This window comes from Diceros bicornis, assembly GCF_020826845.1.
Source record: "Diceros bicornis minor isolate mBicDic1 chromosome 12 unlocalized genomic scaffold, mDicBic1.mat.cur SUPER_12_unloc_1, whole genome shotgun sequence".
Lineage (NCBI taxonomy): Eukaryota > Metazoa > Chordata > Mammalia > Perissodactyla > Rhinocerotidae > Diceros > Diceros bicornis.
Genome location: NW_026690864.1, coordinates 1088702 through 1111769, shown reverse-complemented (window position 1 = coordinate 1111769; position 23068 = coordinate 1088702). Strand labels below are relative to the sequence as shown.

The 23068-nt window shown below is 44.5% G+C and overlaps 2 long non-coding RNA genes across 2 annotated transcripts; both read left to right on the top strand.

The window, feature by feature from the left end:
• The first annotated feature begins 4554 nt into the window (after positions 1–4554).
• LOC131401622 (uncharacterized) lies at positions 4555–7211 on the top strand. Its single transcript, XR_009217805.1, has 3 exons — positions 4555–4691; positions 6778–6885; positions 7190–7211. It is a non-coding gene; the product is annotated as an uncharacterized LOC131401622 (long non-coding RNA).
• A 542-nt stretch (positions 7212–7753) lies between these two features.
• Positions 7754–9042, top strand: LOC131401625 (uncharacterized). The gene is made up of 3 exons (XR_009217808.1): positions 7754–7824; positions 8758–8879; positions 8981–9042. It is a non-coding gene; the product is annotated as an uncharacterized LOC131401625 (long non-coding RNA).
• The last annotated feature ends 14026 nt before the right edge of the window (positions 9043–23068 follow it).

Below are 23068 nucleotides of genomic sequence, written 5' to 3'. Positions count from 1 at the left end.
TACTGTCTGGAAGAAGAATTCCTTCCACTCTGGGAAACCTCAATCTTTGCTTCTAAGTCCTTCAACTGACTGGATGAGGCCCACCCACATTATGGAGGGCCATCTGGTTTTCTCAAAATCTGCTGATTTAAGTGTTAATCACATCTGAAAGATACCTTCACGGCAACACCTAGACTGGTGTTTGACCAAACAACTAGTCCCCACAGTCTAGCCAAACTGACACATAAAGTTAGCCATCACACAGTCCAACAATAGGAAATTTTAGAGGTTGCAAACCATATATAGGGGAGAGAGGAGGAACAAATCAATGGTGGCCTAGGGTGAAGCAGAGGGAGGGATGTATCAGAAAAAGCCTCGAGGAAATTGAGGGGGATGATGGAAATGTTCTTTATCTTGATTGTGACAGAGGTTGTCAAAACACAGCAAATTTTACATTGTGAAAGGAAGCCGTGTGTTGTATGTGAATCATCCCTCCAAAAGTTGATAAGATTGGCTCCAAAATAAAGAGTGCCCACCATTCTGCCAAGTTATTTTATTGCCCATTCTATATAAAGGGACAAAATTATTTTATGCTATACAAAGGGACCAAAAGACATGATTTTGAGTTTCTCCAGAGAATCGCAGTCTCTTAAATTTGTTTTCATATGGGGCTTGATCTCATTTCACAAAGATAAATACATTTGACCTTAGAAAGCTAAAATATAACCTCTAGCTATACTTCCTTAAAAATCAAGATAAAACAATAAAAATGTGTACAGTTTCTATTTCCTAATTGCACCCTGACTGATAAGAAATATTTCTTGGAAACCCCTTCCTTAGCAATAGTTAGAGCTCGGCCACACTCTTTTCAATCTACATTGTGTGCTGTTCTGTGAATGTGTCACAATTTGCTTTCCCACCCCCTTGGAGCAGATTCCTGGTGTTTGCAAGCCCTGCTGGACACACACGCTCCCTCTGCAGATTACTGCAGAAACTCAGTTCCACGAATGCTCTTACTTATCATTCTATCTCAAAGGCAGAAGGAACAGCTAGAAGAACTGTCACCCTAGACCTTCAGACACTCCCAGAAGTAGAACCAGAGGAAGATGTGAAAGTGCAGAAGCTTGGAGAGGAAAATAATACATCATCACATTTGCTCCCCAAGCACAGGGCCCACGGGCCAGAATTTCAGGGAAGTGGATCTGCAAGAATCTAGAGAAGAAAAAACATGAGCCTCCAGGCCTAAGCCTCTGAGAAGGAAGAGGTTCTAGAAGGAGAGGGACATCTGAAGGGTACAGCCCAAATCAGGGACAATAAATTCTGTGAGCTTAGAGGACTGGCTTTTCTGGCAGATCGCATGAGTTTCACAGGATTAGTTTGCTAGGGCTGCTGTAACAAAATATGACAGTCTACGTGGTTTAAACAACAGACATTTATCGTCTCACCGTGCTGGAGTCTGGAATTCTGAGATAAGGTGTCAGTGGGGTTGGTTTCTCCTGAGGCCTCTCTTCTTGGCTTACAGACGGTCACCTTCTCCCTGTGTCCTCATATGGTCTCCCTTCTGTGCATGTCTGTGTCCTAATCTCCTCTTCTTATGAGGACACCACTCATATTGGATTAGGACCCACCCTAATGACCTCATTTTACCTTAATCACCACTTTAAATGCCTTGTCTCCAAATACAGTCACATTCTAAGGTCCCGGGGGGTTAGGGCGGCAACATACCAATTTGGGGAGACGTAATTCAGCCATAACATCCGCATTCCAGATCCAACCATGTAATATGTGACCTTAACTATTGACAGTCTCTTTGACCCTCAGTTTTCTCGTCTACTAAAAAATATTTGTCTACTTCACACAGTTATCTTGAGGACTAAATGAAACAATGCACGGAAAGCATTTGGCAGAGTAGGATGTACACAGTAAATATCTATCCGCTACTATCACTATTACTATACACTGCATACAAATATGTACATATATTATTTTTACAGGATATTACAATGAGGCTCTCTCTTAATTTGTCTGCAGCCCGCAAATGTGAGAGAACATAATAAGAGGAAACAAGAGAGCATTAATATTTCATCCAAGCAGAGCTTGCAAAGGAGATGACTAATAATGAACCTTCTGATTCCTTCGCCGAAGGTTTAGGAACTGTTTCTGTAAAGGGCCAGGTAGTAAATATTTTCAACTTTGCAAGCCATAGGGTCACTGTTGCAACTCCAGTGTTATAATGTGAAAGCAGCCATAGATGTTGTGAATGGATGTGGCTGGGTGCCAATAAAACTTTATCTGTGGACAACAAAATTTGAATTTCATATACTTCTCATGTGTCATGGAATATTATTTTTCTTTTGACTTTCTTTCACCATTTAAAAATGTAAAAACCATTCACAGACGCACTATTCCCAATAGCCAAAAGGTAAACAGAGCCTAGATGTCTATCAATGGATGAATGAATAATCAAAATGTGACATAGCTATATATTGGAATATTAGGCAGCCATGGAAAGGAGTGAAGCAATCCACAAACAAAATAGAGGAAGATTGGCAACAGATGTTAGCTCAGGGTGAATCTTCCTCAGAAAATGAAAATATATATATATATATATATATATTTGTTAAATGCCCAATAATCTAAAACATTCTAGTTATTAGAAAATTAGTTAAAAGTCACAGCTGTTACCAACAGGTATCTGATTATCTCCAGACTTCATGCTCCTTATGCAGGGAGAATTGTAGTCCTGGATTTAGGAAGAGCCCTCAGGAGAGAGAGGCTTTCTGTTGTTTTCACTGCACTCCCTGCCCAGAGAATGAGATTTCCAATGAGACAGGTGAGTATATGCTTTACAGAGACTTTCTCTACCTCTCTGTTATGTCCGTTCTTCATCCGAGGAAATACTCTGGATGAGAACTGCAGAGTTGAAATGCTTCCTTAGTCAATTTAGTAATTGACTATTATAAGAGGCCACTCTCCTTCTTGAATTAAGTTCATGTACCCTAAATAAAAATCAAATCAGCATTCCAAATCCAGCTATATTTTATAAGAAGGCCATATCATGACTAAGCTTGGGTCATGCCATGTAATTCAGTACTCTAGTCCCTGAAAAGGGAGAAATAATAACCTCGATAACTGCAGAAAAGGACATTTAATTAAATTCAACACCATTTGTGTATTAAAAAATAAACAGCAACAACAAAAACAACTCTTACAAAATCAGGAATAGAAGGGAACTCTGTCAATCTCATAAAGAGTATTTACAGAGTCAAACTTTATGGTGCAGTGTTGAAATCAAGGATAAGAGAAGAACGTTCATTATCATTGCTTCTACGAAACACACACTGGAGGCCCTGCTTGATGCAATATTGGCAGGAAATGATACAAAAGGAATGATTTATTGGAAAGGATGAAATAAAACTGACATTATCTTCAGCCGCTCCTCGGCTCAGCGGTTCGGGTTCGTCTCTCTCCGATTTCGCGCCACAGTTCGGCTCTTTCCGTCTCTCCCCGCCAGGTCCCGGGCTCCGCCCGCACCCTTGTCCCCGCCCACAGCCCCGCCCCTAGAACTGGTTTCCACCCACAGCCCCGCCCCTAGACCTGGTCCCTGTCCCTGGTGCTGACCCAGCCCGCGGACCGGTCTCACATTAACTCTAGAAACTAGACACCTCCCCCGAGGCTGGGGTGAGAGGCCCCGCCCCGCCCCGCCCCGCCCCGTCCCCCCGCGGCCGGAGCCCCCAAACGTCCGTCCTCCCAGAACGCCCGCCCGAGACCGGAAGCGGAAGCGCGGGCGGCGCCCTGGATGGAGCGGGAGGTCTGCGCGGTGTGTCCAGTCTTCTCGGCGCGGACGGGATTCCCCTGGACCTTCGGCCGAAGGGGCGACCCGCGGTGAGTGGCGGGCGGTCCCGGCTCCGGTCGCGGTCCAGGGAGAAGCTTCGGCCGCGGGCAGCCCCGTCACGGCCCGGCGTCCCCCCGTCCCCCCGGAGCCTCGTTTCCCCGGGCTGTTCGCTCAGGGCGCCCGAGGCTGCTGTTCCTCCCGGCTCCGGGCGCCGCCGGCCCCTCCTCAGAGTCCCCGTCACCGTCCTCCGTGTGATTTTGTCCCCAGGGGGCTTATCCGCGTCTGGAGGCGGTGTTTGGGTTGTTACTAATGGGGGCGCTCCTGGCATCTAGAGGGGGAGGCAGGGATGCTGCTCAGCGTCCTCCAGGGCCCAGGACGGCCCGACAGAGAATCATCCGGCCCCAGATGTCAGTGGTGCCGAGGTTGGGAAAGCTGCTCCAGGGCCTGAAAATCTCCCGAGCCCTGAATGAAGTGTGGAAATTGTTTACAAGTCAGCGAGTCACTTACAGGGGCCCTAAATGACAAGCTTGTTTAAAGGGTCCAGAGTCAGCAAAAAGTCTCTGTCCAGCCAAGTGAGTTGAGCGACACAAGTGCACACAGCACGGAGCTGCTTCCTCCCATCTTGGGGAGCAGGTGACTGCATAGGAATCGGGAAAATCCAGTTTCAGCCAACAGTTACAGTTACATCAGTAAATACAAAAAAGAAAAGTGAATTGGGTGGCATTTCCATCCAACACCCTAGAAAAGGCCTCAAAAGCTTGTTTGCGCTTTTCTTCCCCCCTCAGACACAAAAAGCATCCGTGGAGCTCAAGTTTGAGGTGAAAGCAGGCTCAGAGTCCACCTGTCCTCGCTGATCCATGGATTTCTGTGTGACCAGGTGAGTACCCTGTGGACCTGGTACCAGCAGGTTCCGGCAGCCTCCGCTGTGCAGAAGACCTGCTAGTGGGCTTTCCTGGGCTCAGGTTGTCACCACATGGACACTGAGAGTGAGGGTATCTTGAGAAAAATTATTGATGTTTCATGGATTATATTCAAGGGAAAGATGGTAAGCTGTGTGTGGTTGTGTGTGGTAAATATTTCAGTAAGTACAGTTATATGCAAATAAGAACACATAAAACAAATGTAAGTAACTGCAAATGTGTATTATAGTAGAAAATATAGATTTACTTGCATTGCATAATACTCAAAAGTCAGGATTTATATATAATATAAATACAGAAATGTTTTGCGTGTGTATGTAGCATTAGAAGACATCCCATTAAATATTAGCAGGGATACTCAGCAACATTCCTTAGACCCATTCAACTTGACTTCTAAAGTCCTATAAATCCTCCACAAAAATTTGAAATAAAGGAACATTCAGGGAAAAAGATGATTGGAACTTCTTTGTATTAATAACAAATTTGACATTGAATTTGCCAGTAGCCAGATTTATTTTGAGCATTTTTTTCTTTATGACATTTCAAATCATTTGGAGGAGTACTAAGCAACACTGTAGATTGCAGGGCAGGGCACTAGTCTCTAAAAAACCTGTCCTCACCACCTTGCCTTCTAAAGGGAATTAACTTTGTTTCTTGAAACTTTTCTGAAATAACGGTCTGGTGATTCACGTTGCAGAGAATCTTGTTAAGTAATTTTGTATTTAGTTGTTGGCCTCTACTAATTGTGTGTGTATGTGTGTGTGCCTTTTTCATTCTAGCTTTCCTGTGATGTTCTTGAGGGGAATGTGTGCTTGTCATGCAATAGATAGTCTTTGAGTTTATAATTTATGGTGACCCACCATCCTCGTTTATTCAGGACAGAGGGGTTTTCCAGGACACAGGACTTTTAGTATTCAAACCAGGGCAGTCCTAGACAAACTGGGATGGTTCCTCATCTGATGAGCCAGGCCCTGGGCCACATGCATGGGGACCTGGAGAACCAGAGAGACCTTGTCCCACCTCCGTGGAATTTATATTGTATTTGGGAATTTGGATTTTAGACAGTTAATGATGAGAGTGATGTGGGAGTTTGGCACAAGGGGACTCAACCTGAGGGGGCAGGGAAGCCCTCTTGAGAAGGACTGATATTTAGCTTGAGAGCTAGAGTTTGGACAGGATTTAGCTAGTTGGAGGGTTAGACTGGAGTGAGGGTGTGGGAGTGTGTTCAAGAGAGCGTTTCAGACAGAGGGACCCGCATGAGGACACCCCTGAAGCAGAGAGCCTGGTGTGTCCATGAACTGAGAAGAGGGATGGCTGAGCCGAGTCAACACAGGGGGAGGGGTGTGAGCCACGCCGGCGATGGGGGACAGGCAGGACCAGATCAGGGGTAACTTGGGACTCTGTTCTAAGACCAGTGGGAAGACTCTGGAGAGATGCGAGTAGAAGGATGATGTGATTAGCGTTTGCTCTAAGCACGTTGGTTCAAATGGATTTCATGGTTAAGAATGTAGACTTAAGAGGCAAGATGGGAGGTGCTGGGAATAAGATTAGGAATAAGATGATTGTTCCCTAGGCCTGGGTGATGGCTGTGGAGTATTACAGAAATAGAAAGAAAAGACCTTGGAGTGTAGAACCGAGAGAACGTAACGGTACTTTCTTGCCTGCATGTGTCAGATGGCACAGGGCAGAGACTGTGCTCCTCGCTGCTGTCCGTGCAGAGCTGCAGGCACCCCCTCACCCAGGTCTGTGTGTTCACCCCTCTTTGTCACTCACAGGCCCCGCTCCACATCCTACAGGAAGTCAGGCCTTACTTGTGAGGGGGTTGTCTCACATGGGAGACACCGAGGAGAGCCCCTCCAGACATCAGAGCAGCCCCTTCAGCCTCTCCCTCAGCCTCCTCCCTTCCCCTCTCTCGCTTTCCACACCCAGAAGGACCCCTGCTCAGTATTCCATGTCCCCAGGTTCTCCCTCCCCCAGGCTTGAGAAGGGTGGGGCAGCCACTGGGGTGGACATCATCTGCACCTTCCACTCTGACCCCCGCAGGTCCCGGGCTGGACAGAGAGTGACTCTACTGGGAGCCGTGCCATGAGACCCAGGGCGTCACCCACCTGGGCTCCCTCACCCTGGACGGGGACAGCCTCTACGTCAGTGGTGAGCGGCTGTGCTACAGCCACACTCTCTCTCCCAGTCAGAGTTCTGTGTTGCCTCCGTTGCTCTAAAGTGAGCTATGATCCATCTCTCTATGCTTCTGGTCTGGGATCAGTCTTCTCATCACTGTGTGATCACTGGGTCCAGCCACCTTCCATCTTGTTGCCTCCCCCCTGAACACCCCTCCCCTCTTCCCCTCCCCTCTTCCCCTCTGCTTTCCCCACCAAGCTCCCTACATCCTCCCTCTCCCTTAATCCTTTATGTTCACCCCAACTCTTGCGCAACTCCTCTCGCCTTCTCTCCACAGATTACACCTATGGAGCCGCAGCGCCGACTACCACCAGTGAGTGAGTGAGTATTCCTGGTCCTGATCTCCTGGGTCCCGTCCACCTTTGGGGTTGGGGAGCACTTGTTCTCCTTCACCCGCTGTCCTTGGTGAGTGAAGCACCTGGAAGGGCCCTAATTCATCCCTTCTCTCCCTCCCGGGTTCTGGTGGAGAGTCCCAGCCCAGTGTGAGAAAGCCTTAGACACAGACGTGTTCTCCACCACATTCTGACCCCACGTGGTTTTCACTTTAATTCTCCTGAAGCCCCGCCCTTGGTCCTCCTTTTCCAGGTATCCCATCCGTCTGTCCAGTGTTCTGCCCGTCCATCTGTCTCTCCTCTGTGTTCAGTCTCTCTTGTTCACCTATCTCTCTCTCTTGGGCTCCTCTCATCCACAGGCTTGCTCATCCCTCTACTCACACAGTCACCCCTCCCCTCACTCTCATGTATGCTTCACCTGTGAATGGTGGTCCTGGGACAGCCACTGCTGGAGCCCGGGTGAGCCTGGGGGCTCCTCCCACTCTGTCCCTCCCTGAGACAGCCCTCACCACAGCTCCCGAGCCGGCCACCACGTCCCTGCATACTTGATCATCAACTGTGCCACCAGAAGCCACCACAGGTGTCTGGGGGTGCCTTTTCCTTCCCAAGAGAAGCTCTCCGGCCCCACTCCTCCACCAGCCAGTTGTGATCCAGGAGCTGGGAAGCCAGGGTGTGAGATTCTGGTTTTAGGGCAATCATGCTCATAACAAAGATTATACCAACGATTCAGTCTAAGGCCAGCCCTCAGAGAGCCCCGAGTCTTGTGAAATTAACACACCATTATAACACAATGGGGGATGTTTCGGGGAGAGGCGCCTGGCATAATTTGGAGGGGAAGAGCTTGCTAGAGAAAGTTTCACCAGAATGGAGTCTTTGAGAATAAGTAGGAGGGACCCTGGAAACTAGAGGATGAAGGGTTTTCCTGGCAGAGGGGATTCCAGGATCAAAGGCTCCGGCCAGAAACAACATGCCGAATGGGGAGAATTGAAACGAATTTGGGTTGCGTGAAGCATGAAGTTTAACCCGCGGTACATGGATAAAATGAGACTGAAAGGTCAGCAGGAGCCAGATTGAGTAGAGCCTTGAGTGCCAGGTCAAGAAGGTTGAACTAACACTGAAGGCCATAGGGAGCCACGGGTGGTACTAGAGCAGTGGTGGCCCTAGTGAGGTATTCATTTCAGAAAGATTCTTCTAGTGGTCCATGTAGAACATCCTTTAGACAGAGCATCCAGTGAGCCTGCTGGGGTGTTGGTCCGGGTGAAGGAAGTTAAGTCCCCTGAGCTGGGACAGGGATGGAGAGGGAGTGTGTGTGAGGACCAGTGTGCAAGGTGAATGGGTGTTACTGGGAGGGAGGAGGAGCTGAGCAGATGTGCTGGTTCTGACTTGGGTGACCACACGGGTGGGTGGTGGTGCCACTGGGAGAGAAGACGACAGATGATAATGAGTGCAGGACTCTGGTGTGGTCTCAGGCCAGCTGTCAGTGATGGCCATCGCTCTCCCTCTCGTCTTGCAGCTTTGGGGCACAACCTGAAGACCCTCACAGTCACCTTCCCCATCTCCACCCTCCAGTATTCATCAGACAGGAGCAATGGCTCAGCCACGTTCCACTCCACTGAGAGGGTCCTGCAGAGCCTGGTGAGACCCTGGTCCCAGCAGCTCCTGGTGGTTTAAATCCCACCCAGTCCCTCCCCCAATCCCTGTCCCTCCTGCTCCTCCTCCTCCTCCTTCCTCCCCAGCTGGATCCTTGTTCAAGAAGAGCAGCCTGGGCCTCTTCTCCTTGAGTTGCAGACTGTTCTCCCTCAGGTGAGACCCTCCCCTGATTAGTTGCCCCTAATGACCACTTTTGTCACCACCCCTCTCTGTCTCGCCCCTGTCCTCCCATTTCCTCCTTCCTGTTCTGACCCCCACCCCAGAGGTTTCAGGACCTCTCTCTAGAGTCCCCACGTCCCTCTCTCCCCAGGCCTGAAAAGGATGGGGAAGCCAGCAGTGTGGACGCTGTCTGCACCCACCATCCTGACCCCGTGGGCCACCATGCCTGTGTGCTGGGAGCGGAGAGTCTCCACCTGTCTGCTCTTCCTCTCGGTGGCTGCAGGCTCTGCAGCACAGAGTTTATCCATCCAGAGAGAGCACCAGCTACATTTCCACATCATCAGCTGGAACCTCAGCAACCCGGAGCCCACATCCTCGGAATACACCGCCCTGCTGAGGGACACCCAGGACCAGGTGGGTTCTCCCCTGTCCCGTCTCTCCTTGCCCTGAGGGCACCGTCATTCCTCCGTCTGACTTACATCTGTTACGTGATTGTTTCAACCCTTCACTTTCCCTGCGTGCCTGGGTTCTCTCAGTGTCCAGAGGTGATGTCCTAGCTGCCTTCCCCATTTCTCACGTGGGTAAACTGAAGCTCAGAAAGGGGATTATTGTGCCTAAGGTCACACAGTGAGTTAGGAGCAGAGCCAGGATTTGAAGTCAGGTCTCCCTTGCCCCAAGGTCTGTGATCTTTCACTGGCTCCAGTGGCCCCCTGCATCTCCAGGAGACCTCCATCTTCTCACCCACTCTCCCTTGTGTTTGTTCTAGGTCACCAAGCTTTACATGAAATTACATGAGAAATTCAGTTCCTCACTCACACACACTAGCCACATTTTAAGTGCTTGATAACAACATGGGGCTAATAATGAGTGTATTTGGTAGTGCAGGCAAATGTTGACATTATTGCTGAAAGTTCTCTTGGACAGGACCCAGAAGCAGGGAATCTAGAATCAGGGTAGAATTCCAGACACCCTTGTTCATCCCTTGTGTCCTTCCAGGTCGGTCTCCCATGGTAACCACACTGGGTGGACTCACTGTGTACCCAGCCGCCTTGGCACAGAGACTGGATAGAGTTGCCATCTATGAGGAATTCCTGCGGCTGACCAGAAGGGTACCCAGCTGCAGAACTTTACCCTGGACGGAAAGAATGCCCTTGGGGATGGTAAGGCTCCCTGGTCATTGGGGAAGAAAGTGAGGCCTTTCTAGGGACTCTGGAGGCCTGGGGCTAAGAGAACACTGAACTTGCTCAGCCTGGCAGGAGGTGGCATAGTCCCCCAGTCTTTACCCACCATTGAGAGAGAGAAAAGGACACCAGTGTAGTGTGGGAGGCCCTCACCTTCTCCTAGACAGCTCTGTGACCTCAAGCTAGTCACCTCCCCTCTACGGACTTTTGTTTCCTTATCTCTGCACTGAGAGCCACTGGGCCAGATGGTCAATGAGGGCCTCCAGCTGTGTGTGAAGCAGACTTACAGGTTTGGGGGTGGATGTGGTTTCTGATCCACAGGCTATAGTTTGCCAAGTCCCGCTCTAGGTGAGCACCAACGCACTAGAACTTTCTGCAGTGGTGGAATGTTCTATATCTTTGCTGTCCAGTGCATAGCTGCATGTGGCTGTTGAGTGCTCGAAAGATGGTATTGTGACTGGTCTTTATTGTTACTGATTTTTAATGTTACTGAGGTTAGAATTTTTATTTTATTTAACTAAAATTAATTTTAATTCAAAAAGAGACTTGTTGCTGCTGCATATCAGACAGCACACCTCTAGGAGGTTGTCTGGGTAGAGGCACAAGTAGGGTGACCTGCACCCCTCCCCCCATGCCCACTCCCTCCTGGAGTTTATGTTGTAGCTGGCAATAACAAGAATAGAGAATTGAAACTTATCAATTATTTGATCTGAACAAACTCATATTTTTAGGGGGTAACCAGAGAAGACTTCCTGCAGGAAATTACATTGTAGGTTAATCCTAGGAAATGAATATTAAGCAAATAGATAAAGGAGAAGGGGATGATGTGTTTCTAGGCACGGAAGAACAATTTTGAGTGGGAATTTACGAATTTAGAGAGATCACATAGGCTTGCCAACTGTGATGACCCATTCTCCCCCCGGCCGTCATAAGATAGTCCACCCCAAATTCAGTCCTCTGTGCCCAGAGGTATTAATTTGGTTTAATTTATTACACTTTTGTTCTGTGATAATGGCCTTGGATTTTGTAGCAAAGTGTGCTCACTTTTTAGAGATGGAAAGTAAAATGAGGTGAAACATCATGATGTATACTTGACTTTAATATTTCATTGAAAACATGGGATGAATCAAGGGTGGCAAGTGTTAATAATTTATACATTGATGAAATATTGTTTTAATTGGATGGAATGTACATTGTTAAATCTAGATGATGGATGTTTATGAGACTGTTCCCTTTATTTTTCTGTGTCTAAAAAGTTTTATTAAAAAGAGTGAAACACACTCACATGCATTCTCCATTTCATTCACTTCCAGAATATTCTCCCAACAGAGATGACACCTTGACTGAGAAGCATGGTAAACCTGCAGGAAACCCCAGCCCATGGTAGGGGGCGAGTATCTTGATGCTGTGCCTCATTGAAGAGAACCATGCGCACAGGGTCTTGGATGATGAGGAAAGTTGGCCAACCCTTGTCAAGGACGGTTGAGGCACAGTGGGGTCAGCAGGAGCCCTGGGGCGATGACAGGAGGTGGCTCACCCCACCACTTGTCTCCCCAGACCTCCCCTTCTGGACCCTCATCCTCATCTGCTTGGCAGGCCTCCTGGTGCTCATCACAGGCCTGATCTGCTGTCTCCTGGTAAGCCATGACGTGTTGATTGTCTTCTTACCATTGGGTTGTAATCGCTCTTTATATATTATAAGTACACGTCCTTTTCTAGGGATATGTTTTGCAGATGTTTTCTCCCAGTCTGTGCGTGGCTTGCCTTCTCCTTCACAACATGAGTCATTGGGGAAATGTAAGTGACAGTCATCATGAGATTCTACCACACTTGAGAATGGCTAAAATTAAAAAGACTGACTATAGCAAGTGTTGTTGAAGATGTCAAGTCACTGAAACTCTCATCGAGTGCTGGTGAAAAATAGCTTGGATACGTCTTTAATAATTACATACGTCTATCCAGCCATTCCTCTCCTAGGAATCCATCCAAGGGAAATAAACTCATATGTCTATACACAGACTTGTACACACATGTTGATAACAACCTATTTATTCTAGACAAAAACGGAAAACAACCAAAATGTCCATCTACTGGTGAACAGATACACAAAGTGTGGTATATCCCCACGATGGAATACTATTCAACCATAAAAAAGAATGAATTATTTTTTTTCTTTTTTAATTATTTTATTGAAATTATAAAGGGTGTTAACATTGTGTAATTTCGGGTGTTCATTATTATTTGTGAATTTCTGTATAGACTGCATCATGCTCACCACCAGTAGTCTAACTATTATCCATCACCATGCATATGTGCCCCTTTAACTCTTTCACTCAATGCCCAGCCCCCGTCCCCTCTGGTAACCACTAATCTGTTCTCTTTATCCCTGTGTATGTTTATCTTCTGCGTATGAGTGAAATCATGCATATTTGATTTTGTCTGGCTTATTTCATTTAACATCCTACCCTCAAGGTCCATCCAGGTTGTTGCAAACATGATGATCTTGTCTTTTTTTTCTGGCTGAGTAGTATTCCATTGTATATAATACATACTACGTCTTCTTTAAGCATTCATCTGTAGCAGGGCGCTTGGATTGCTTCCATGTTTTGGCTATTGTGAATAATGCCGCAGTGAACACAGGGGTGCATAAATCTCTTTGAATTGTTGATTTCAATTTCTTTGGATAAATACCCAGTAGTGGGATAACTGGAAGGTATGCTATTTCTATTTTTAATTTTTTGAGAAATCTCCATAGTGTTTTCCCTGGTGGCTGCGCCAGTTTGCATTCCCACCAGCAATGTGTGAGCGTGCCCTTTTCTCCTTATCCTCTCCAACATTTGGTACTTTTTGTCTTGGGAATTTTAGTTATTGTGACAGGTATAAGGTGATCTCTCATTGTAGTTTTGATTTGAATATCCCTAATAATTAGTGATGTTTTACATCTTTTCATTTGTCTGTTGGCCTTCTGTATATCTTCTTTGGAAAAGTATCTGTTCGTATCCTCTGCCCATTTTTAGATTGGATTATCTGTTTTTTTGTTGTTGGGTTGTATGAGTTGTTTATATATTTTGGAGATTAACCCCTTGTCAGATATATGATTTGCAAATATTTTCTCCCAGTTGGTGGGTTGTCTTTCCTTTTTTTTTTTTTTTTTTTTGGTGAAGAAGATCAGCCCTGAGCTAACATCCATGGTAATCCTCCTCTTTTTTTCTGAGGAAGACTGGCTCTGAGCTAACATCTGTTGCCAATCCTCCTCCTTTTTTTTTCCCCCAAAGTACCAGTTGACAGTTGTATGTCATAGTTGCACATCCTTCTAGTTGCTGTATGTGGGACGCGGCCGCAGCATGGTGGGAAAAGTGGTGCGTTTGTGCGCGTCTGGGATCCGAACCTGGGCCGCCAGTAGCAGAGTGCGCACACTTAACCACTAAGGCTCGGGGCCGGCCCTGTCTTTTCGTTTTATTCATCGTTTCCTTTGCCTTGCAGAAGCCTTTTAGTCTCATGTAGTCCCATTTGTATATTTTTTCTTTTCTTTCCCTTGCGTGAGTAGACATGGTATTGGAAAAGATGCTGCTAAGATCGATGTCAAAGACTGTACTGCGTATATTTTCTTCTAGGAGTTTTATGGTTTCAAGTGTTAGATTCAAGTCTTTTATCCATTTCGAGTTAATTTTTGTGTATGGTGGAAGATAACGATCTACTTTCATTCTTTTGCATGTGGCTGTCCAGTTTTCCCAACAGCATTTATTGAAGAGACTTTCCTTTCTCCATTGTATGATCTTGGCTCCTTCGTCAGAGGTTAACTGACCACAGATGTGTAGTTTTCTTTCTGGGCTTTCAGTTCTGCTCCATTGATCTATGAGTCTGCTTTTGTGCCAGTACCATGCCATTTTGATTACTATAGCTATGTAATATATTTTCAAGTTAGGATTGTGATGCCTCCAGCTTTGTTCTTTCTTCTCAGGATTGCTTTGGCTGTTCGAGGTCTTTTGTTATTCCATATATATTTTAGGATTCTGTGTTCTATTTCTGTGAAGAATGTCCTTGGAATTCTGATTGGCATTGCATTGAATCTGTAGATTACTTTAGGTAATATGGACTTTTTAACTGTGTTTATTCTTCCAATCCATGTGCATGGAATATCTTCCCATTACTTCAGGTCATCAGTGATTTCTTTCAATAATGTCTTATAGTTTTCATTGTATAGGTCTTTAACCTTTTTGGTTAAATTTATCCCTAGAGACTTTTTTCTTTTTGTTGCAATTGTAAATGGGATTGTTTTCTTGAGTTCTCTTTCTGTTAGTTCATTATTAGAGTAGAAATGCAACTGATGGTGGTAAGTTGATTTTGTACGCTGCAACTTTGCTGTAGTAGTTGATTATTTCTAATAGTTTTCTGATGGATTCTTTATGGTTTTTTCTATTTACAATCATGTCATCTGCAAACAGCAAGAGTTTCATTTCTTCCTTTCCAATTGGGATTCCTTTTATTTCTTTTTCCAGCCTAATTGCTCTGGACAAAACCTCCAGTACTATGTTGAATGGGATATGTCCTCTTGGTGGAAAGTCCCCTTTATCATTATATACTGCCCCTCTTTGTCTCTCATAGTCTTTTTTATCTTGAAGTCTGCTTTGTCTGATCTAAGTATGGCAACACCTACTTTCTTTTATTTGCCATTTTCTTGGAGTATTGTCTCCCATCCATTCATTCTGAGCCTGTTTGTTTTTAGAGCTGATATGTGTTTCCTGGCGGCAGCATATCATTGGGTCTTCTTTTCTAATCCACCCCACCAGACTGTGTCTGTTGATTGGAGAATTCAGTCGATTTACATTTAGAGTGATTATTGATACATGGGGGCTTAATCCCACCTAATCTATATTTCCATTGTTCCTCTTCCTTTGTGTTTCTGACTACTATTTCATTTTGGGGGTTTTCTGTGGCAGTTTTCTCTATTTTTATGATCTATGGCTCTGATCTGATTTTTTGTTTGCTGGTTACTCTGAGGTTTGTATGAAGATCTCATAGATGAGACAGTCCATCTTCTGATAGCCTCTTATCTCCATTAGCCTAAGCAGATTCCATCCCTTTCCTCTTCTCCTTCTGAGTTATTGTTGTCACAACTTATTCATTTTTGTGTTGTGCGTTTGTGACTAAGTTGAAGTGTTTATAGTTACTTTTGATGCCTTCCTTCCCTTCTTCTTTTAAGTTATAATTAAGTATTTGCTAGCCTGTTGTGAAACAGAGCTGTAGCTTTCTGATTTTGTCTATTTATCTCTTTGATCAAAGCTTTGTAGACATTTTCCTTCTTTTTGTTTCAGGTGTGAGGGCGTTCTTGATCATTGCTTGTATGGGAGATCTTGTAGCGATGAATTCCCTCAGCCTTTGTTTATCTGGGAAAACGTTTATTTCTCCATTGTATCATAAAGATCATTTCACTGGATAGAGTATTCTTGGCTGAAAGTTTTTTTCTTTCAGTATTTTTAATATATCATTCCATTCTTTCCTTGCCTGTAAAGTTTCTGCCAAGAAATATGCTGAAAGCCTGATAGGGATTCCTTTGTAGGTTATTTTCTTCTCTCTTACTTCCCTTCAGATTTTTTCTTTGTCATTGTCTTTTGCCAATTTTACTATTATACGCCTTGGAGAAGGTCTTTAAGCATTGATGTAATTAGGTGTTCTGTTGGCTTCATGTATTTGTAAGTCCGGTTCTTGCCCAGGGTTGGGAAGTTCTCAGCTATTATTTCTTTGAACAAGCTCTCTGCTCCTTTCTCCCTCTTTTCTCCCTCTGGAATACGTATAATTCTTAGGTTGCTTTTATAATTGCGTCCTATATTTCTGCAAGAATTCCTTCATTTTCTAAAAATCTGAGTCCTTTCTCCTCGTCCACTGGAAGCATTTCTATATTTCTGTCCTCTAAATCACTTATTCTTTCAACCATGATATCAGCTCTATTTTGTAAGGATTCTAGATTCTTTTTTATCTCATTAATTATGTTCTTTATATCCAGAATTTCTGCTTGTTTTTTTTTAATAGTTTCAGTCTCTTTGATGAAGTCTTCCTTTTCCTCATTAATTTTATTCCTGAGTTCATCGAACTGTCTGAACATTCTTGTAACTTGGTGAGTTTCCTTATGACCGTTATTTTGAATTCTCTGTCATTTAGATTGTAAATTTCTGTGACTTCAAGGTTGGTTTCTGGAGATTTGTCATTTCCTTCTGCTCTGAATTGTTACTGCAGTTTCTTATGGTATTTGATGAACTTATCTTTTGCCTGCGTATTTGTGGTAGTATCAGGTCGCAGACTGGTGAGGGTGGGCCTCTTTACATAGTCTATGGAATTGAATGCTAATCTCTTCCACAAACAGCCGTGTGAACACATCCAGAAATAATGCTTAACTAGCTTTCTGGGCATCCCTTAGCTCTGTCAAGTTGACACCTGAAATTAACCAAAAAGGGTCAAGTTACAGAAGTGAGATGGGGGGATCTTTCACTGGGTCAGGAAGGAAAAGGACTGAGGTGGTTTTGGAAGGATCTGGAATTTTCTGGAGTTTCTTGAAGAGCTTTGATAGAGCAGTCCTAGCAGTCATGGGGAAGGAAGCCTATTTCAGAGGGTCAAAGAGTGACTGAGAAACAGAAGGGCAGAGAGGGAGTGGAGGTGCACAGCTGTGCCTTGCGCCTCCTGACAACGGCCTCTGGATTTAACACAGTGATGGCTCCGTCCCAGAGCCCACAGCTTTGGTGTGGGGCTGACTCCTCCCTAGGACTAGGGTGTTCTAATTCCTCAGTGTGAGCTAATCTGCATATTCCAAATCCCCAATGTCCTAGGAATGGGGTGTCAAATGGCCCTCTCTGGTCCAACAGGATCCAGGCACAGGACCCTTTATGGAACAGGAGGAGGAGCTGGGTATACACGGGGTTCTTACCTGCCAGACCTGGAGTTCTGGGGAGTGGAGCTGAGCGAGGTCACAGTGTAGGAGCCGCTGACAGGGTTTGAGGCCACCTGGGAGGAGAGCAGAGTAGGGGTGGACATCAGGGACGGTCAGGACAAGACCTGCCCCCTCATTTGTATGCTGCATCTCTGTGCCTGGACACAATCTGCTCCTCAAGTCTCGTTACCAAGAGCTGATTTCTTCCCTCATCGAATCTTTTTTTCCTTCTTCTTATATTGTTAAATTATTTTAAGTTAAATTTAGCTGGGTTTTCTCTCCCATACATTTAAAATTATTCCTTACTGATTCTCAGATGGAGACTGTGATTTCAGTGAGTTACAATGAGAAATGAAGGAGTTCAGGGGTGATAACTGTGGACCTGAGAAATTTAAATGATGGCATCGGGCATGGTCCATGATCTTCAGGACAGCCGTATGATAAGCCACATGATAATCAGAATTTTTAAGACAAGGTACTGTTAGGTTTTATGGTTTGAGTGAGAACAAAGGGAGAGGCCTACAATTGACACACAGTTTACCAACAGCAGAGAATCCTCCCTCACCTCTTCCAGCTCCTGGTGGTTCCTGCTTCCCTGTCTTGTGGCAGCAGATCTCCAATCTCTGCCTACGTCTTTCACATGATCTTTTTCCCTCCATGTCTCTGTGTCCTCATCTCTTCTTATAAGGATGCCAGTCACTGGATTGAGGGCCCACTCATTTAATCTTCTCAGCAATCCTGGAGGTAGATACTGTTGTTATCCTCATTTTCTAGGGAGGCTCAGAGGGGTAAGTTAACTTGTCTAAGACTGTACAGCTAGGCAGAGGCAAAAATCAAACCCTGACCATTTGGCCTCAGCAGCCATACTGTTAGCCATCTTGCTGCACTGCCTTATAAGTGAGCATGGGTGAAAGGCTCTTCAAATGTTGGGAGGAATTCCTGATCAGATAAAAACATCCTAGCTACATCATGTGAAATATTTCAATTATTTATTTAGATTCTGCATTTTTATCTAACTCTGGGAGCTAGTGAAATGGTCTCCCTTAGTGCTGTAATATTCCAGCTGAATCAGGTGAGCCATGAAAAGCAGAGTGCCCATCTCTAAACTGCTCACATTTCCAATAAAAGGAGCATCCATTTGAGTTGGCTTTTTTGGAGAGAAGAAATACCTTCAAGCTCCACTGGAGAAAATTTCAAGCAAGAAGACAGATGTGTGCCTAGTGTGCAGTGGCTTTGGCTGTGGATTTGAGCCATGTCAGGAGAGGTGGTGGAGCTGTGAGTGGAAGAAGCCCCACAGCAGGAGAGGCACCAGACGAAGACACCCCAGTGTTACACGGTGGGAAGAGTTCCATCCTGAGAGGGCAGCCTGCAGCTCCCAGGATCTGAGTAGTGTTCATAAGACCAAGGCAGCCACTGTAGAGCCCAGGCTTATCTCCAAGGGGTGAAGTGACCCGTGTTCTGGAGGGGACACCTGGTTAAAATAAACATCCTGGCAAGGGGAAAGGAGTCATAAGACTATCCTGAAGTGCCCATATTTAAAGAGGAAATGACTTAGGTTGGAGTTGCTGGGAAGCAGATCCTGAGACAAGGATTTGAGTATAAGTAGTTTATGTAGGAGGTGGTCCCAAAAATCCCAGATAGAGGAGAGAGGAAAGTGACAGGGCCGATAAAGAGTGTGACTGAGTAGGTTACCTCTGTGAGCAGCTGGAGCTCAGTCCCCTTGGAAGACTGTAGAACATGCCTCAGAGTTATTGCACACAGGGGTGGGAAAGGGAGGCGTTTACCGTTCCCCTCCCGTCTGTCACTGACTGACTGTTGTGCCTGGCTCCACTTCTGGCAGCTGCACAGCAGCGAGGGAAGTGCTCAGGCCAGGAGGCATGGGTGCTTGTAGGAGGACACTGTGGGCATGTACTGGGGTGGTGAGGGCCCCAGGGATATGGGCCTGGCCCTGTCATACTCGCTACAGGAAAGAACAGTAGGGGAAGGGGGTGAAGGAGTTGGGTTCTTACTTAAAGTTGTCTGTATAAGCCTCAGTTTCTTATCCTTGCTAGCCCACAGTGCTTCCTTCACCAACAGTCCCCTTGAATCACTGCTCAGTTATACACAGTGCACAAGAATCTCCCTAATGTGGGCCTCTGAGCATTTGCCCAGGTTTCTAATACCAAGCCATTGTGCCTTCATGGGGATGGTGACCCCTCAGCTCTGCCATCCTCAAAGATGTGACTTCATTTGACCCAGAGCAATGACAAGTCGAAAGGTAGTCTCTCTGTGTTCAGCTGGACCTCTTTTATCTTAATAGCTTTTAATTCATGTGTGTTTCTATTCAGAAAACAATTAGAAATTAAACTGAATACACAAACAGTTTTTCAAGTCCTGGCCCTAAAACTAGATCTGCAGGCCTGTTTTCAGGAGAGGGTAGTAACTGCTCTTCTCTCCAGGCTCGCTAGACCATGAGCTCCCGTGGGGCAGGGCCCAGGGCCCCTTCCCCTGCTACACCTGGTGAGTGAGAATGGCCCGCTGACTTCAAAGAGGGAGAGGAGACAGCTGTTCTCTTTGAGCCAGGTGTGCATGCCTCCCATTTCACATGGAGTTAGAGGGCAAATGAAGTTTGAACTCTCCACATCCTGCTTCCTTTTAGGGGTGCCTTCCAGGTGGGTAGTGGGGAATGTGGCTCAGATTTACAGCTAACACTTACATTGGTCTTACTGTGTTTCAGGTACTAAGGTCTTTATATATGTGTGTATATAAATATTTATAAATATACACACAAACATAAACATATACACACTCTCATTGCAACAACCTTACAAAGTAAGAACTATTTTTGTACCCATTTTACAGATTAAGAAACAGAGGCCAAAGAAGTTAGGTAACTTGTTCCCAGGTCACACAACTGGTCGGTAGAAGAGCAAATCTCAGCAGACTGGTTCAGAGCCTTAATTAATAAGTATATCGACTCACTTTTCAGTTACTGGAAGAAAGATTTCACTTAGGAAAATGATGAGAGGGAGCCTTTCTTTAAGGGATTTAGCTTCTCTCGTAGTCAAGAAAGAAAATAACAATAAAGTCTTACCTTTTGTGGAAATGTTTGGCTACCCAACTATCGTTCCTTTCGCCTTCTCTGTGGTGAAATTATGGGACAAGTGTGTTAGGTGTCAAGGCTCTTACAAGTGAGAAAGCTGTGTTCATACATATAGGTGCACATCTTACAGTGGAGTGATGGGGAAGAGAGGAAAAGTGAACAAGAATGGGAAAAGGAAACATAAGTCGATTTTGCATGAGGCAGATAAATTTTGTGAGTAACAGTTTCTTTTCTCCTTTTGATAGTAAAAGGGATTACAGAAGCCTCCACAGGAGAACAAATATTGATTTCTTGTTCTTTAGAAGACTTTCCAAACTTTGTGTACTTATGTTCTATGAAATACTGTATTAGTAGAAAAGGACAGCCTGCTTCATATAGCCTGAAAAAAAATGTTAGTGCCTAGAACTTTTTTTGGAAAGGAATCTAGCAATAACCATCACAGTTAATAGCCATATATACTTTATCCCAGCAATCCAACTTTTGGTAATCTATGCTCTAGGAATAGAAGCTCTAGTTAATTTAATAATGTTAATATAGTGAAAAAAAATTAAATATATGAGGAAGGAATGGACAGGTGGTTAATCCATTTTAGGAAAAAGGAGCCTGCCTGTGGATGAGATTGCTTTTTTAATTGTGGTAGAGTATGAGTTGCTTTTATCTTTACTCAGGTCTCTCAGAATTAGTAAAAGGAGTTGGTGTTCTGTCTCTCTGTGGTAATTCTTTAGTGAACAGGGAACTCTAAGAGACATAGTTATATCCTGAGTCACCCTATTTGGGAATTTCCGAGCAGATACAGGGCATATTAAATTGTATTATAAAAGAATGAGCAGTTGCCTTGATATTCGCAGACACTTGTTAAGCTTCTGTTCTTTACTTGAAACCAAGACTTAACTTGTATTGTTTTGGTGAAGGCAGTTGCTTTGGCCTAGAGGTATTGGGGAAAATGTTGAACAAAAAATGTTCCATCATTTTTTGAAAATCACCTACTGGTACAATTTAGGAATGCTGAATTTCTCCTGAAGCTTCTGTCTGCTTTTCTACTCTTCCCATTTACCCTACAGGGACTTGGTTTTATTTATCAGGTACAAGTTCCATTTAGAGTCTATTTTAGTAGATCTGGTTTTGTACTGGTTGTATTTAGTAAGAAATTAGACATAGACTTCAGATTCATTATTAGGGATTTTTATTTATTTTTTCAAAAAAGCTATGGTTCAGTAACACAATTTGAGTTTAAATGATTCAGTTTTGAGAATTGTAGCATAAGAAATGGGCACTGGAGTGCTTGTGTCTGGGTTTGAATCCTGTGACAGAGAGCAAATTGTTGAACCTTGCTAAATCTTGTAAGAGTGGGGATAATAATAATGGTTGTTTTGAAGATTAAAAAAGGTAATAGATATCTGCTTGACATCTGGTAAGTGCTTGACAAATGTTCACTGATCTTGTCACCACCACTCTTACCACTGTCACCATCATCACCATCTTTGTTCTCCACTAGGTCAGCCATACTTTGGTCCTGGCTTCTTGTCGCTGATCTAGGATAGTGGAGAGGCCAGCTATGGGGATAGAGAGGCTAGCTATGAATTAAAGAAATGGGAGGTAAAGCCCCCTGGTGGTAACAACTCGTAAAATATTGATTTTATAGTGATTTATCCTACAAAATAGCTTAGAATACATCCTTTGAAGCCTAAATTTAGTGGATTCATTTTAAAATTTAGATAGTTCCAATGACTATTGGATTTAATGGCCAGAGACATCTCTTTGTGGCCTCAGTTGAGAAAATTTGGTTGTGTCTATAATCTATCACAGTGGCAAAAAGGAAAGAACAGTTACAAATCACATTGGTGTGGTGTCTTAGTTGTGTCAGGCTGCCATAACAAAATACTACAAACTGGGTGGCTTAAACAACAGAAATGTATTTTCTCCCTCTTCTGGAGGCTGGAAGTCCAAGAGCACGGTGCCAGCAGGGTTGGTTTCTGGTGAGGCCTCTCTCCTTGTGTTGCATGTGGCCACCCTCCTCTGTGTCCTCATATGGCCTCTCCTCTGTGCCTGTGCGTGGAGAGAGAGCGATCTCTGCTGTCTCTTCCGCTTCTAAGGACACCAGTCCTATCAGATTAGGGCTCTACCCTTATGACCTCATTTAACCTTAATTACCTCCCTAAAGGCCCTGTCACATTGGGGATTGGAGCTTCAACATAAGAATTTGGGGCCAGCACAATTCAGTTTATAACACATGGTAAAGTAAAATAATTCCTTCAGGATTGTTATATGTAAGTTTTTATTAAGGGATATTTTTGAAATCTTAATGTAATTTAAGGACTTGTTTATGTGGAAACTAAAAAGTGATAATTATACTGTGTGAAAAGCTGAAAATTTAGTCTGACAGCTCTGTTTCCATTCTACATTCACCTTGATGCTTCCCAATTCCCTTGTCTGGGGAAAAAATATACAAAGAAAAAATTAAAATTTCCTCAGCATATTGTAAAACGAAGTATAACAAATATTTTTTCAAAGTACAGTAGTGGTCAAGATCCTCTTGCTTTGAAAATTCCAGTTAGTAATTATTAACCGAGACATCATTACAATAATTCTAAACTTGCTGGTATCTCCTTATATATGTCCCCTCTTTTCCTCCAGCAAAGAGGAATGCCTGATTGAAGAAGTTACCTTCTGTTCCTTAATAAGTATTTTCAGTTGTGTTTGTTTGCTTTGCTATCACTTTCCCCAACTCTCAATATTTTTTAAGAAATTGCAGATGGGTAACTGTGACAGGAAAAGGAAGAACTGAACTAAAATCTTTGATTATAGATTTACCTCAAGCACTCAACTACAG